At 39.2% G+C, this 17,935-nt stretch overlaps 1 protein-coding gene across 2 annotated transcripts in view; it reads right to left on the bottom strand.

The window, feature by feature from the left end:
* The window catches only part of pias1b (protein inhibitor of activated STAT, 1b), a 130,188-nt gene that overhangs the window by 54,543 nt on the left and 57,710 nt on the right, over positions 1-17,935 (bottom strand). The gene's annotated exons all lie outside the window — the stretch shown is intronic.

Raw genomic sequence — 17,935 nt, 5'->3', positions numbered from 1 at the left:
TTTTTTTGGTTTTAGTGTATTACATTCACCTCACAAGATGCTTGCAGATATAAGGAAGGCTGTTGACCAATCTGAGCTCACTTCTCCAGAATACCAACCTGACTGTATCTTCGTTTAGCTTGCATTAGCACATCATCTGACAGCCTCTTTGCTTCAATTCAAATATTAATACTGACTCTTGCTTATAATTGGATAACAATGTAGGAATTAATAAACTGCGTGACCAAATTTTACAAGTCTACCAGGTTAGCCTGCTGTGGGATACAGTTTTGGATGCAAGATTCAACATATATTTCTCTTCTTTTAGATCTGGAAAAACAATCCTCTTCATAGGTTATACGGTAAAGTAAGATTCTACTTTTTGCTACTTTTGCAAATTATTCCCTTTCTGAAAATTCTTAAATAAACTGTTATTTGTTGATGTAACCAAGTATGCACTTGCAGGTTTCCAGGTGTGCACTGGTAGCAAACATCTGAATGTTTATCTAAACGTACCATGCACACACTGCCATATAACAGAACAGGAGAAATACAGCATGGAACTGTTAGTGCTGTCACAACACTAATTGTGTTATTTCTCTTCACAGGCAAAATGGCATGCAACAGGAAGGCATAGTACAATGGTGAACTGCTTTTAAAGAGGATATACGATAAATCAGCAGCATGTTCAACAGATCTGCAACCATCATAGATCTAGCGGAACTTTTATACTAACATGATTGTATGCAGCTTGTAGCAGTCATCAGTTATGAAAGCTGCATAACAAGTTTTACTCAACACTGCCGTTTGTCTCCTGTGTTACTGAAATCAGCTACAAGCTTCTTGATGCACTGTCTACACAAATTGATTTTGGTTGTCAAAACAAATTCAATTTCATGAATAATTTTTAGCATCATGCATCTTAAAATACACTCAAATTCAGAGCATAAAAATGTGGATTCCCCATTACTTTTAAAATATAGTGTATCGTAATTAGCCATAGACCACAAAGGGCCAAAGACCCCTCTGTTCATTAAAGAGAGACAATCGGTTATATATAGCTTGAGGGGCACCACTCTGCAAGCATGGGGCAAGGTGAAGAGGCAGGTTTCCAGGAGCTACCACAGCTGGTTTGGGGATTGAGCTCACGCCATTGGTATCATTCTGCATCATACACCAGCCATCTAGCCAATTGAGCTAACCAACTCCCATGATAATGTATATATGCATGTTAAAAACATGGCACCACTTTTGGCCAGTTTATTTGCTGTTGTTACTTCCTTGCAATCCATTAGCAATTTGTAATTGTTCCCAATTGTTCAAATGTCTGTCAGGACGTGGAACCAACTGAAAGTGTCAGTGGATTTTGGATAAGGCAGGCATTCATCAAGTTTGAGTTTATGATGCAACAACTTGTGCAAACATTCATAAATCCAAAGTCAAACCTGTCAGACTCAAAATTATAATGAATAGTGTTTGATGTTGGAAACTCTTCAATCCCTGGTTTCAGGCATGTTTCTGAGGAAACTGCTGTTGCAACAATGTGATTGGTCTTGCTGTGACATCACTGATCTAACTGTGATGCAATAAAACAATAATTATTTTTAAACATTTGTGTCTATGTTAGTCTCTGCCAAAAGATAAAGTGATACAGCAGCACATTTGAACACAGGGAGATAGCTTCAAGAGAGAAAGCCCATGAGGGAGTACAACACATCTCAGCCTTGAGCCCACAATTCCTGGCACAAGAGATGCACTTGTTCAATTTCAATGATTTAGTGAAGATGGAAAAGGTCTGAAGATACTTCAGTTAAAACCTACATTTTCTAAATATATTATAACAGTTTTTTTTTGTCAAGATCCTGACAGTCAACAGAAAAGGAAGAAAGCAAAAACCACTAGTCAGATTCATGGTCAGGCTTTCAGTTTCCCCACAAACTGAATGGACACCACAAAAGCTATTTTGTTAACTGTATCGAGAAGAGTGAAAAATTAAGTATTTATCCTCCACTTCCAGTCAAGCTTAAAATATAGTCAAATACTTAAAATGAAAATTCTCATTGCAGAATTCAGTTTTCAGTTTCTCCGAAGGCATCAGCTGTGGCTCAGTTGGTAGCACACTCACCTCTGAGTCAAAAAGCTGTGGGTTCAAGTGCCACTTCAACTTGAGCACAAAAATCAAGTTTGATCATTCCATTGCACAGAGAGTGTGCTGCACGGTGCCGTCTTTCAGATTAGATATTTAGACAAGGCTGCCTGCTCTCTCACGTGGATGCAAAAGATCCCTTGGCACTATTTCAAAGTAAAGCAGGGAAGTTCTCCCCAGTGTCTTGACCAATAGTTATCCCTTAAGTGTGGTTTTTAGTGACGGCCAACATCACATTGCTGTCTGTCGAGTTTACTGTATGTCCCATTTCCTATACAACAACAGTGACTGTTGTACCTGGTTTGCTGTGAAGCAGTTCAGGATGTCCTGAAGTTGCTATTTGGCCAAACTGGCCCTTGCTGGTGTTCATGCTCCGCACGAGACTCATCCCACCCTACTTTAACCCTGTCAATATATATCTTGCTAATCTGTTCTCTCTCATGTTGTCTAGCTTCCCCTTAAATGCATTATTGCCATTTTGCTTACGAATATAGTCACAGCTAGAAACCTTGACTTTGCGATTAAAAGATTTAATTCTATCCCCTAAGCCTCAATCATGTTCAATGTAAAATACTGAAATTGTATCCTTCACGTTAGATTAAACAACTTGTTTATACCGAGAACCTTAACAGGGAGGTAGAATCTTTACACCATAGGTCTCTTTTATCAATAGGAGGGAGAGAAAGAGAGACATTTCCAGCCCCTCTCTCAGTCAAGTGATAATGAAACCTGTTTAAGATATAGTTCCTCTTCATATCATTCTGAAACCATCTTGAAGAGACAAGAAAGGTTCAAAAAAAAAAGTGCATGCTCTGTATCTTAACTAAAAAGAAATTGTTTTGTTTTCAGTACACAATGTGAGAAGAACATTACACTTGCACATCTTTCTAACCACTTCAAAAGGTGATCAGAACAGGAAATAAGAGTTGGCAGTAATAACTCTACTACAAATCTGATTGGGGGTCTGTGGGACATAGGTTTGGAAAGATTGCTACATTTACAGAATTCAAAACAAAAAGAAAGCAGCATGCTTATTCTGATATCTCAGGATGGCTAAAGAGAAATTGGTTCAGTGCTGGAACTGAGTAAAGGTAGCACCAAACGTTCCCCAGAATCAACATACCTTAGGAATTGGTCAAAACACGTAAAATGGTACTAAACAAAAATAAAAATACCTGGAAAAACTCAGCAGGTCTAGCAGCATCTGCGGAGAGGAACACAGTTAACGTGATGCTGCCAGACCTGCTGAGTTTTTCCAGGTATTTTTATTTTTGTTTTGGAGTTCCAGCACCTGCAGTTTTTTGCTTTTAAAATGGTACCAAGTTTTGTTGAATCACCTTCAGCAGCTTCCAAAATTGCAGAGTTCACATGCAGTGATGGAAGCACACAATATTGATACGTGCAGGATGTCAACATTTTTGTGAAGTGTGTTCAGGGTGAAGGGTATTGGGGAAATTACATTCCACATTGTGTACCCAGTTTAAGCAACAAGCATTCCCAAGTCAGGTACAGCACAAACCGAAGCAGAGAACATCTCCTTTACATTGTTGAACAATCTGCTTCAGCCCAAACTCAGAAAAACATTTCTTATTACACCAATGTGATTTCCTCCAAAACAAAAACAGAAACAGAAATACCTGGAAAAACTCAGCAGGTCTGGCAGCATGGGCGAAGAGCACAGTTGACGTTTCGAGACCTCATGACCCTTCAACAGAACTAGATTTCCTCCAACCTGCATTTCTCACATCAACAATCCTGTGACCTTTTCAATTTAGTACAAATTGCAGACCCCAAGACAACCAAGAACTGGCTGGAGGTTTCCCAATCTCATTCTACCTAGGACCTTTACTATCAAAAAGCAGAGAAGGCCTGGAACCCATCAATGTGGCCTGGATTTAAACTTAAGGTCCAGAGATGGAAAGCTCAGTGTGTCAATTGACACACTGTATTTTATTCAAACTGGAAATATACAAAAGCTTCTTCCACCCCACCCTAAACTCTTCTGCGGTAAATCCATCGCATTGAAGCTAGGTTTTTTGTGCAGCTCATTGTAATAGAGCTTGGAAACCACACTTCCAACTCACTTTTCAAAGTCTTATTGTGTAAAATGTAAACCCCACCAAAAGTTTAATACTGTGTGCGGAAAAGGAGAACAGGCAGCCACGCAGCATGACATTTAACTTTTCTACTACATTGTGGCTTTTTAGTTTGCTTTTAAAACTTAAACGCTCCTTAAAAATACACTATTTAAGTAACTAGAAGAGTTGAGGAGAAAGCAATAAAATTCCTGATAATTAACTGGCAATCAGTAATTTTATAAACTACAATTTAGTTGACACCAGGATGTAACAATGTTATGGAATCTCATAAGGTAGTAAACAAAGAAACTAATTTGAAAACGACTATGTCCCATGGAAGCAAGATGAAAATCTCTCATCCCACTTCCTAAACACCTTCCTATTCCTGGTAGAAATTTTCTTTTTCATTATATCATTTCCCATTAGCATTATGAAGCAGAACATGTGGACCATACAACTACAACTTATATTTAGATAATGCCTTTAACGTAATAAAACATCCCAAGGTGCTTGACGACAAAAATAAATGGCTTCCAATGGTGGCGGGGTTGGAATCAGGGATGCCCATGAGGCCAGGGAGGAGTGGAGATCTTGGGAGGGTTGTAGGTCTGGATTACGTAAAAGAGAGAGGGAGGGTCAAGGCATGAAAGGATTTGAAAACAAGGATGAGACATTTAAAAATGCAGTCATTGCAGGATAGGACATTCAATGCCAGTGTGTAACACATTGCTACCACCCAGCCCCAAATATTGTTATTTAATCCTCTATGTTGGCATCAGCTATAGAAAGTGCCACATCTGTACACGTTTCAAGCGGTTCTGTTACCAAGGTATTAACCACTTCGGTGAGCAATTGTGCTAAAATGCACTCACTGACACTATTCTGCATATTCATTCCATTTCTCTCAGTAATTAGCTTTTGTCACTGTATAGCCAGAAGTTAGGATATTTCAGAGTGTCAAGGGTTTTTGGGGGAAAAAAAAAAAAGGTTAGGATCTAATTAACTCCTACTCAGATATTTTTCACTGCTGGCACAGTGAAGTGAAACAGCAGAAACAGGATGGAGGATTTAAGAGAAAATCACCACACACAAGTGAATGGTCAGAGTACATCTGATATTAGCAAAAAACTGCAGATGCTGGAAATCCGAAACAAAAACACCTGGAAAAACTCAGCAGGTCTGGCAGGTGTTTTTGTTTTTGTTTTACATCTGATATTAAACAGATTATTTAGGTGTCTATCTCAACTCTTGTAATCACTTACTGGTTATGTAACCACTATATGCTCGTAGCCCAGAAGTCCCAGTTTCAATCCTTGTTCTTTGCTGTATTACCTACCCTCAACAAGTTCAGCATTACAGTCATCAGAAATGACCTTAGAAACACTGGATTGTGTAGAAGACTAATCAGTTTGGTGTTCTGATCCTATTCTTTGGCCTCTTCTGGGATAGTGCATAGATGTGAAATGCTTTGAATCAGGCTCAGCTGTGTACTTCTCCACACTTAAATTATGCCTACATTTACCGTCTACAGTCACACATGAAGATTGACCACTTGGGCAAGAGTAGTACTCATGCAAATATAATCCAGCAATGATCGTCTTCAACAAAGAACAAACAAACAATTCACAAAAAATGAAGATGTTTTATTAGATTGAAAAGTCAGTAAAATGGTTTCAGTGCATCTGTTCTAAAGCTAATGAGCATTTACAATCTATTACCACTATTAGCTCCTACCAACAAATTTAGGTCCGAGCATGTATTCACAGGGAATTCTCAAAAACAAAAATTACAGACAAATTAACTCGAAAATATAAAGTATCTGAGTAATGTAAAGCCTATTTTATTTGATTGGAAGGCGATGCTGCATAATCACACCTGTGAAAAATAAATTTGAAGAAATCAAGTAATATACTTAGGCAAGTGTAACAGGTGCATTGACACTGGTATTGCAGAAAAGGCAATTCTTCTTGCACATCTTTGCTGCTTCAAAAAAAAAATGATATCCTTGCAAAGCTTTGACATTTCTACAACAGAATAAAGATGGCATTACCCTTTATAATGCTGCCCTTCATATATTTTAGACTTTGCGATTAGGATGTAAAAACCCCAAATCACTTCACAAAAATAAATGTGCATTATCTTTAAAATTCACAGGAGCTAGTTACTTTCCAATCAAGTTTTTAAATCAAATCAAGCAAAACAATACACAAGATATTACAATTATTGATAAAGGATAATGTCATCAGAAACAGTACATCTAGTGCCCATTTTCTGTCTAACCTCCGAGTTGCCTTGCCAGTCACACATTTTTTTTTAAAAATGCTACAGTTCTGACTTTCAATTTAGAAAAGTCTGAGCACACCCAGAATTTACTTAACAGCAATTAGACTTGTGGCCTTAAGGGAATACAGAGTCACAGCAGCAGCAGATTAATGCAATCTGTGTTACAAAATATACAACATGGTCCTTATAAAACCATCATCTAACCTTCCATGCATGTCACAGGAGATCCAGCAATCTAAAATCCACAAGGCAGGAAATCAGTATTACACTGGACAAATCTACTTGCTTGGAACAAACTGGCCTAAGGCCATTTTATTTGCTAAATAAAGTTAAATGGATATATAAATCAAGAAATTTTAAATATACTGAAAGCTAAGACGAAGAACTTTCAATCCTGAACAGCAACATTAGGACTGATCATGTCTAAAGGTTGGCTGACAGACCAGTTATACTGAGCCTCAAGGGTTGTAATCAGAATTGCTGGGGGTGGACGAATGGTTATGTGTTTTCAGTGCTGCAACTACTGTTCGTCAGTGTGGAAAAGAAATATTCAGCCCAGAAAATACAGGTTCAATAGGTGGTCTGTGTTGTCGATTTTAGTTTGGGGGGTGGCAGGGGGGTCAACTGAGGCAAGTCAATCTAACGACTGCTGGTGGAATGTGCAAACCATCATATACCAAGGACAAAACTAGTTTCAGCTACCATATTGTCCACAGTCAATTCATATCATTGAAATTAGCTGGCTTGGTTCACAAGTGAAGAATGCCTGCTTCAAAGCTGTGGATGCCTGTGGAACAGGATGAGCTTCAGTTAGTACCCAGGAGAGGAGGGAAGAAAATTTGGGGAGAAAAGAAAAACAGTTTGATTGTTTAATGTATACTGCGCACAATGGTAAAATGAAAGATTAAAAACACATTCATTCAAAAGCTTCTGCTAGTTAATAAGCTTTGTGATTGGTACAGCAGGGCTATTTCTTAATGAGGGGAACTGTCAGAGTCATTCCTGTCATAAAATAATTTCATGCAGAGAAAGATTCAGGTGTGAACATGCAGAGTGTGTTCTCTCGCTCTCCTGCAGTCTGATCGAGTTCAATCTTTCTGGAGGAAGGCAAGATCAGCAAATAATTCTCCTCCAACTCTAATTTTCGTCCTTCTTCTAAGCACTGCTGCTTTCTAATTCATCCAGCCCTTCCTGTTAGCATTTACTGAAAAACTATTTAACAAAAATGGCAACACATCCAAAAAGCAATCCTAACTTCACCCAATAGCCAAATATGTGCACCTCCCAGCAGGGGTCACTTTGGCTTGTTACAGCAACTTAAAATTTTAAAATGTTTTAAAGTTCCCTTGAGTTCAATAGTCATTTTTAAAATGATATAGCAAAATCCCTAAAGGTATAATTAAACTAAATCCCATTAAGATCACAGCAGTCAAAAACTTGGGCTCCTGAGGAAGAGGTGGTAAAGAAGTGGAAAAGATATCACCAACCACATGTTCATTGGAAACAGTATTCTTCAAGCAGCATTTATGTTGGTACTCCAGCTCTGGCTATTTTTTTTTTTTAAAAAGCTACACTTAAAACCTATAAATAGAATGGCTCATTAACAATACAAGGATCTGCCATTAAATCTCTACTGACTTATCTACTTCAAAAAAAAACTTGGTCACCAACCAGGCTTCCTGAATGGCCATGGATGACAGAGAAATTGCTGAAAACCTCACAAGCAAACCAGCTTGATTCCAAAACTTTTAATGCCAGGAGTAAAGGTAAAGGCGACAGAATTTTTTGAAAAATATACTTTATTCATAAAATATCTGAAAGAACATTACAAAACATTTCAAAATGGTCACCACAAAAAGTACAATCATATTCAAGTTTTCCACATAGATCATGAGGTGCTTCAAACAATCAATTAGCATTATAGACATTTCAATATGGTCGTAACAGACAGACAGTCAGTGCAATGGTATTTATGTTATCTACACAGATCATGTTGCACTCTGAGGTGCTTCAATACAAGCAACAGAAAATGTCTTTCAAGTAGAAACATACACAAAAATGCACCTCTGTCACTATGCCTTCTCTGTGGACAGGAAGTTCATTCCATACTGAGCCTTACTGCACTGTTTTCTAAAGAAAAGGTCGGTGTTGGACCCAAAACATCATAATGGCATGTGCAACATGGTAACTTCCTCATAATGTGGGACTGGTTGCACTTGGAACAGGTGGAAAAGCATGACCCTGAGCATCAGTCATTTGCCATTTTAATCCCCTACCCCACAAAAGCACAAACAGCAGCTCGTCTTTCGGTTGGGCATTTAACTAGTCTTCTGGATTCAACAGTGGCTAAACAATTTCAGATTATAACACTGATCTCATTTTTGTGCTGTTGCCAGTTACAACTCCCCTCTTCACATTTTTGTTCTTTATTTGTCCAATATCACCCAATTCTGCTTTACATCATCCCTTTTGTTATTTAATGCCTCCTGCCTTCCACCCTATCACTGACCTTCTATCTTTCCTCCCCTTTCTTTGTATCTGTACTTAAAATCTGTTAAACATCTGTAACATTTTCCAGTTCTGATAAAGGGTCAAAATTCTCCTCTCTCCACGGATGCTGCCTGGCTTACTAAGCATTGCCAGCAATTTCTGTATATTTATTAGAAAAGCTGGTGTTTGTTTCAGCATCATATTTTGAGATCTTAGGCCATAAAAGGTTAAGCAATTATGAAATGCTCTTTTAGACGCCTGCTTAGCAACCACAAGAGATGCCGCTTTCTGCCACTGTTATGCCAGCTTATTAAATTTATAATAAATCATGAGAAATACCAAAGAAAATCAAAGCAGTTGCAATACATTTCCTTGGATTACAAAAAATACTTTGTAGAAACTGGATTATAAATAGAATGTGCCTCTTACCTACATGATAAATAGCTTCATTTGTTAGACAACCATAAGCCATTAATTAGGTAATTCACACAAATATATCATAGGCATGACAAGTATTCATTCCTTCCAATTTGCCCTCCTATTCTGAAAATGTTGATTCATAATGGGATACAGTTCCTTTGGCTTTACAGCATCTCAAAGCGCTCTTCATGCATTAAATCGTTTGAATGTCAGCAGGTTATTTGACCAATGGTACCATCACAGTTAAATACATGCTATCCTTGTCCATCATCCACATATATCACTTGCCAGGAGAGGGAATGCTGCCTGATTTCCCAGTAGTACAGAAGCTAATCATAGCGCTCCTATTATCCTGAACAAGATCAGCTAGCTCGGCATGAAACAGAGATCGAATGTGGAACCTTTTCAGTTTATTGTCACATAGGGAAGTGCATTTAGCAAATGAGCTGTCAGCAGAAGCTCAGGTGAGGAAAAAGTGGGAGAACAGGAATATTTTAAACAAATAGTGGCTCTGATTTAGAGCTTTGAAACAAATTATTACTGTAACATGCAATTCTGAAAACCTTCAATCTGAAAGACATGACCAGCATAAGAGAATCTACATGGTCTACATTATTTTACTGCAGTCATGGTATTCACAAGCATATTGAAAAACAGTTTTTATGCAAGTGTATATGAAGGAAACTTTTGACAGTAGGAACAACCATCAGGTCTGGTTTTCACACTGTACCACCTGTTCAGAATTTCTGAGATCCAACTAGATTAGCCCTGATCTGGCACCAATATTCTGCAGTCTTAACCCTTTCAATGCCAGGTCTGAGAAATTTCTATTTTTCACATGTGGAATTATTCCAACTTCTTTTTCAGAAAATCTCCCCACAAAGAAAACTTTCCACCACATATTAACCAAAAACTGAAGTTGAACACAAACATCTCAACTCCCCCAACAAACATGCTGAGAAGCAAGGTTCCTGACTAATAGACACCTACAGAAATGGAACTAACTGGAAATGTGCAAGTGTCCCACTTTCATTTGCACTTGGCAGGATAAACACTCCAGACTCAGATGACAAATGGCATTGCTAAACCTCCCCCAAAATGTGGATGGTCATGTACAGTTCCACCAATATCTAATGGGTCTTAGCCTAACACCTGAACTTAAAAGTAAAGAGGGAAATTGATGCATGAATCATGGAGGAGGAAAGCAATGAATAATATAAAAATATTCGAGAAAAGAGCCAGCACATACTCATTCTGCCCAAAAGGATGGACTTAAATCAGCACCTTAAATTGATCCCCTCACCATTACTTCACACTACTGCTACAAAACTCAAAAATTTTCTCCCGAGACACAATTGAAGGAAGGACAGATTCTATTACAACATGCTCACCCGCAACCCCCCCCCCACCACCACACACACACACACACACACACACACACACACACACACACACACACACACACACACACACACACACAGTACAAGTGCACAGTATGAAAAATTCACTTAACGATGAGATCAATTTCAATTCAGTGAAATGCTCAACTTCTTTCAAACTCTGAGGGATATACAAGAACGAGTGATACATAACACAAATCTCTCCTATATTTCCTATTGAAAACATCATGTTTCTGTATCACTGCACTCTATTCTTTGGTAAAACATGGCAACTCCTTACTTTACAGCAACAGTGGCTTTAAAAGGTACAGAGGATTCAAGGTGAGAGTCTCCCCACCAGGTTTTTGAATTTGTCAATGTTAGACAATGGTGAGTTTACAAGCAGCATACTAATTTGGCTGAATCCAACAGCCATTTGAAACACTGAACATGGAACCTGAAAAATGTAGTTTGGAGAATCTGATACAGCTTTAGAGGTGATGGTTCAGAAATAAATGGTTGGCTCTTAACATTCAAGCTTTCAATCATGAGGGGAAAAATTGAGCTGAAATGGAAAAACGCACATCTTATAAAAATGCTCATCCCTTCTACTCTCCCTTCAAACATTCAAGGTTCATGGGAACACTTCTGTTTTCAAGCAGACAAAAAAAGCGTCAGCCTGGGCTCAGTGGGTAGCACTCTCGCCTTGGAGTCAAAAGGTCACGCCTGTGGGGACAGCATCTCGCTGCTGCGCTGCATGTTACAGAAAAGCTATCTGAAACACACCCTGTGAAGAAGATGGTGGGAAACAGCAGGGCTACAAAAATTGGAAGTTTCTTGTTGTTGAATCAAATAATTCCCCATAACTTGACTTTGTAAAATCACTGAAAGAGGGGCAAATGTTATAAACTACACTTTAACCATAGTTAACAAGGCTCTCGTAAACTCTGTAAGAGGACATTTAAATCCACAGAGAAGCTATTTTAATAGAACCAATTTCATTTGAATGATGGGCAGCAAAAACTTTAGCTTATAAAGAAGAACAGAACATATTTTCCAATGGATGAAACTGTAATTTGTCTGTCAAAAGCATTACAGCAACATCCCTGTTGTGACTGGATGTCAACTGAAATTCACTGCAAGAAGGTAATTTCAGTCAACCTGATTTCATTTTTACTGACTATTGCATTAAAGTAAACATCTGCTTTTAAACAAAATTTTCCAGAAAATTCAATTTTCAAAATTCCAAATTATTGCATAAAAATGGTGGAGAATTGCAAGATTTTTTTGGCAGATCTTGGAAGGTACCAAGTTGCTATTTTTTTTAAACAATCATTGCCAGAGTTAACCCTTGTAACAGATATCAGGGGAGTCGGATGTACAGGAGATCTAGTTTTCAACTTGAGGAATGTGAAAGCCCAAACACAATGGTACACATTTGCTGAATCTCCCCTACAGGCTGCAGTATTCGCTGTTACTAGCAGGTACCACAAGGGTCAATGCTTGGGCCACAGCTGTTCACAACCTATATAAATGATTTGGATGTGGGGGCAGAATGTAATATTTCCAAATTTGCTGATGATACAAAACTAGGTGGGAATGTGAGCTGTGAAGAGGATGCAAGGAGGCTTTAAGGTGATTTGGACAGGCTAAGAGAATGGGCAAGAACATGGCAGATGGGATATAATGTGAATAAGTGTGAAGTTACCCACTTTGGTAGAGAAAAAAAACAGAAAGGTAGAGTATTTCTCAAAAAGGTGAGAGGTTGGGAAGTGTTGATGTCCAAATGGACCTGGGTGTCCTTTTTCGTGACTTACTCAAAGCCAGCATAAAACCATAGAAAAGTTACGGTGCAGAAAGAGGTCATTCAACCCATTATATCTGCACGGGCCAAAAAGAGAAAAAAAAAAATTAGCCGTTCATTTTAATCTCACTTTCTAGAACCTGGTCCATAGCCTTGCAGGTTACAGCACTTCAGATACAGATCAAGGTACCTTCTAAATGAGTTGAGCGTTTCAGCCTCAACCACCAATTTAGGCAGTGAGTTCCAGATGCCCACCACCCCCTGGGTAAAAGGTTTTTCCTTAAGCCCCGTCTAATCTTTCTGCCAATCACCTTAAATCAATGTCCCCTGGTAATTGACCCTTCAGGTAGGGGAGACAAGTCTTTCCTGTCTCCCTATCTAGGCCCGTCAATTTTGTACACCTCAATTAGGTAACCCCTTAGCCGCCTCTGTTCTAAGGAAACCAACCCTAGCCTATCCAATCTCTCCTCATGGTGACAATTTTCAAGCCCTGGCAACATTGAGAACCCTGCCCATATCTTCTGCATCAACCCACAAGTTACCATGTACATCTTTAATAGGCCCTACCTTTTCCTTAGTCATTCTCTTGCTTTTAATGTACTGACAAAACATCTTGATATTACCTGCCAATATTTCTTATCCTCTCTTTGCTTTCCTAATTTCCATTTTTACTCCACCCCTGTACTTTCTACACTTCTTAGGCTTTCTACAGTATTAAGTCTTGTGACTGTCATAAGCTTTCTTTTTCTGCTTTATTTTGGCCTGCATGCTTCTGGATAACCAGGGGCTCTAGATCTGGCAGAACGACCCTTTTTCTTTGTGGGGACATGTCTACCCCAGCATGCAGGTACAGCAAGCAATTAGGAAGACAAATGGTATGTTGACCTTAATTGCAAGGAGATTTGAGTACAGGCGTAAAGATGTCTTGCTGCATTGTATAGAGGCTTGGTGAGAGTGCATCTGGAGCATTGTATACAGTTTTGGCCTCCTTAACAAAAAGGAGGATGTATTTGCCATATAGGGAGTGCAGTGGAGATTCACCAGACTAACCCCTGGGATGGCGGCATTGTCTTATGAGGAAATAGGACCTGTATTCTCTAGAATTTTGAAAAATCAGAGGTGATCTCATTGAAATCAGAGGTGATCTCATTGAAATCAGAGGTGATCTCATTGAAATCAGAGGTGATCTCATTGAAATCAGAGGTGATCTCATTGAAACTTACAAACTTCTTACAGGGCGTGACAAGGTAGATATGAATAGGATGTTTATCCTGGCTGCTGAGTCTAGAACAGGGGATGCAGTCTCAGAATAATGGGTAGGCCATTTAAGACTGAGATGAGGAGGAATCTCTTCACTCAGAGGGTGGTGAATCTTTGGAACACTATTCTCAATTGTTGAGCATGTCAAGACAGAAATCAATAGATTTCTAGATAGTAATGACATAAAGGGGTATGGGAAAAAAATGGTGTAAGAGGTAAAGCTGTTTGAAGGGCAGAGCAGACTCGACAGGCCTAATGGCTTACTCATGCCCCTGCTTCCTATATATCTCCATTGGTTGAGGGTTGAGACCCAACCGATGCTGTGCAAGAGACAAAGCTACTTCAGAATATGATGAACTACAACTTAAAGTGGCTTACCTACAGTAAAGTGATAGGCCTATACCAGTAGATTTCAAGTATTTGTGCACTTAAAAGCTGCATGCGATGGGGAAAGGTCATTTTTTTCACCATAAGATTCCTGTGCCTTCAGCTGCCAAGGCTCAAGCTCTGGGATTCCCACCTTAAATCTCCCCTGGTCTGGAATCGCTATGTGGCTGGGTGTTAATTTTGCTTTATAACACTCCTGTGAAGTGTCTTGGAACATTTTGCAATACTAAAAGCACTACTGATGCTGAAGCATAGAAATGCAACAACTTCCAGACCAAATGTAAACATTGTTAACGGTGTTCTTTTTTCAAATCCTACCTTCAAAATCACTGTCAAATCTTTGCTCCCCAAAAAATCCATCCTTGACCCAATCATCTGATCTTGGAACATCCCATTCCTCTCTGAAGGCCTTTGAATGTATTGTTAACTACCACATCTCTCCAACCCAAGTGCCAAAATGGTACCAGACAATAGTGAATGAAATTTTCTGTAGCTGCGATGCATCAGCCCCACCTTGTTCCCTCAACCTCTACAGCAAGTGACACGGTTGATAACATCATTCCCCTTCATCACCTCGCCTTCAACATCCAGTTAGCTGTACTGCACTTCCACGGTTCCACTCCTATTGGAATGCAGCCACCAATAGTTTCTTTTTCCTTCCCATACTATCTTCACCATCAACCAAGGAATTTTCCTCACATTTCTCCAAATACTGCCCTTACTGACATTATCTGTAGTCATAAGGTCAGGTTCCATACTTATGTCAAGGACACCCAACTCCACCTCCATACATTCAAACTCTTCATCTGAAATTGTCAAGGTTGAATCGCTACTTTGTCCCAGAGGAAATAGGAGAATTAACTAGTGTTATTTTCTGACTTACTCATGCTGACTAAGCCTGACGGGACCCCACAAGAATGCCAGAGCCAAGCTTTGATAATTTACTGGGTGCCAGTTTCTAAAAATAAAATGCACCTAATGCTTTTATGAGCTAGGAAATGGGGTAAATACAATCTGTAACAGCACAAAAGCATCATATACAAGCAAGCAAATAAAAGTAAAAGCATGAAAAATACAAATGCTTCCTTTTAGCTGGCGACTGGGTGTTCTTCAGTGAAAAACACCAAGCAAAATGGCAAGTGGAATTTTCTAGCCTTGTGTATAAAAAACTCAATATTGTGTAACAACAGCCTTATGAACATGCTAACCAAGAGGGTGGTATTTAGGATACAGCGTGAACAATTATATCCCATCATCCCCATTGGTTTCTTTCACAACTAATTTTTTGAATCTCCTACAGCAACCACAGCATCTCCCAGCTGCAGTAAAATAGTTTTATGGTTCATTATCTTTTAAGGAAACAGTCATAAATGACAGGTGCAACTGTCTTTATGTTTAGTTGCTGGAATTATGAATAACAAGAAGTTAGTATGCAGGTACAGCAAGTGATTGGGAAGGCAAATGGAATATTTTGTGGTTTAGTGAAAGGGGAATGGAATATAAAAGTGGGGATGTTTTGCTATCATTGTACAGGGCATCGGCGAGACCACATATAGAATACTGTGTACAGTTTTGGGCTCCTTATTTAAGGACCGACCTAACTGCATTAGAAGCAGTTCAGAGAAGGCTCACTCGACTAATTCCTGGGATGAGGGTGCTATCTTATGTGGAAAGGTTTGGGCCTGTATCCAAGGCAGTTTAGAAGAATGCGGTGTGATCTTACTGAAACAGATAAGATTCTGAGGGGACTTGACAGGGTGAATGTTGGAAGGGTGTTTCCCTTTATGGAGAGTGTCCCCAGAACTAGGGAACACATTTAAAATCAAGGAGTCTCCCACTTAAAACAGAGATGAGAAGAAACTTTTCTCTGAGGGTTTTGAATCTGTGGAACTATCTTTCCCCGAGAGTGGTAAGGCAGAGTTATTGAATATTTTTAAGGCCGAAGTACAAAGATTTTTGACTAACAAGGGAGTCAAGGGTATTGGGGGAAGGGAGAAAAAGGTGATTTTGAGGCCACAGTCAGAACAGCCATGATCTTATTGAATGGCAGAACAGGCTTAAGGCGCCAAATGGCCTATCCCTAATCCTAATTTTATGTTCATATCTGCCCCACAATGTAAAATAAGTGGCTTCTACAACACCTGGGACATGAGGTAGCATTGCAGGCAGATTCCTTACAAATTTGAAATTAAACCCAAACAGTTACTGCAAAGGACAAAGGCAGATGCTGGGAACACTACCACCTCAAGTTCCCCTCCAAGCCACACACCATCCAGACTTGGAACTATATCACCATTCCTTCACTGTCGCTGGATCAAAACCCTGGAACTCCCTAACAGCACTGAGTATACATCACATGGACTGCTGCTATTCAAGAAGGCGGCTCACCACCACCATCTCAACGGCATTTAGGAATGGGCAATAAATTCTGGTCTAGCTAATGAAGCCCACATCCCATGAAAAAATATTTTTAAAAATTGGGTTAAATAAATTCAGGGAGCAACATGTGAATGAGAGTACGTACTCATTCTTTTTAAATTATTCATTCTTGGGATGTAGGTATTGCTGGCAACGCTGGCAATTATTGTTCACCCCCCTGGCTGCCCTGAACAGCTTGAATGACAGTGTTTGCAATGCCATTTCAGAGTGCAATTCAAAGCCAACCACATTAGTGTAGGATTGAAGTCATGTACAGGCCAAACCAAATAATGACTGGGCATGTTTCCTTCCCTAAAGGACTTTAGGGAAGGAAATAATGTGAGTCCAATGGATTTACTATCAACAATTCACATTCACTGGATTATCAATCCAGGTCAACGGACTACTACATTTAGTAGCCTAACCATTACACTGTCCTCAAGTTTGTCCTGCATATTCCCCAAACAATGTACTGAAGAGCTAACAAATCCAACATTATATATATCTAAGAGCACCACATTCTGGTGTGTGCCAAGTTTGCACCATATCTCAATGATAACACCTGAGGTTTGCTCAAACAGTTTACACATCAACTTATCAAAAGTGTTGATGCCTTATAGCATACTGCAAGATGTGCATTGCACTATATATAACCTATGCACTGTTCATGTTTCACGCCAAGACTCCAAAACAAAAATCCAAAGAGTTCTTGGTTTTCTATTTCTTTTGTCAGATATAAATATCAACTGGGAAGCTTTTATACTCAACAGCAATATTAGGTAGTTTATCTTGGGAGGTACAAAACAGGGGTCTGTTAGATACCAAGAGGAGGAGAAAAAGCTGGCCAGAACGCTGCACCACTCACCCATCTCCTGCTACCCGGTTACAAAACAGATAGAAGCCTGGCAACACATTACTCACCAACTCTCTTGTCCAGGATCCGTGTTGGATACAGGGAACTTAAAAAAAAGCTCCTTCTTTTGTCATTGCTTTTGCTGGGATGGAGATTTTTACAACTTTTTGGAAAAAGATAGTAAAGGCTAAACAAATGCTAATAGAAAACCACCCAGTCTCTAGTAAAGGTAAACAGTGATTTAATTATTTCCAGCAAAAAGAATTATGAAAGTCATTATACTGTTAAAACCAATCCAACAATAAATCTATCACCACATGTTTGTCAGGAGTTTACCCCCAATATCCAAACACAACTGGGCTCCTGTGGAGACATCACATGGTTAGATTCTGAAGTAGAAAATTAGGGGAGCAGACATTCTACCAGATACTGTCACAA

The sequence above is a fragment of the Carcharodon carcharias genome, chromosome 26 (genome assembly GCF_017639515.1).
Source record: "Carcharodon carcharias isolate sCarCar2 chromosome 26, sCarCar2.pri, whole genome shotgun sequence".
Lineage (NCBI taxonomy): Eukaryota > Metazoa > Chordata > Chondrichthyes > Lamniformes > Lamnidae > Carcharodon > Carcharodon carcharias.
The sequence above is the reverse complement of the archived record's forward strand: the minus strand, read 5'-3'. Positions and strand labels throughout refer to the sequence as shown.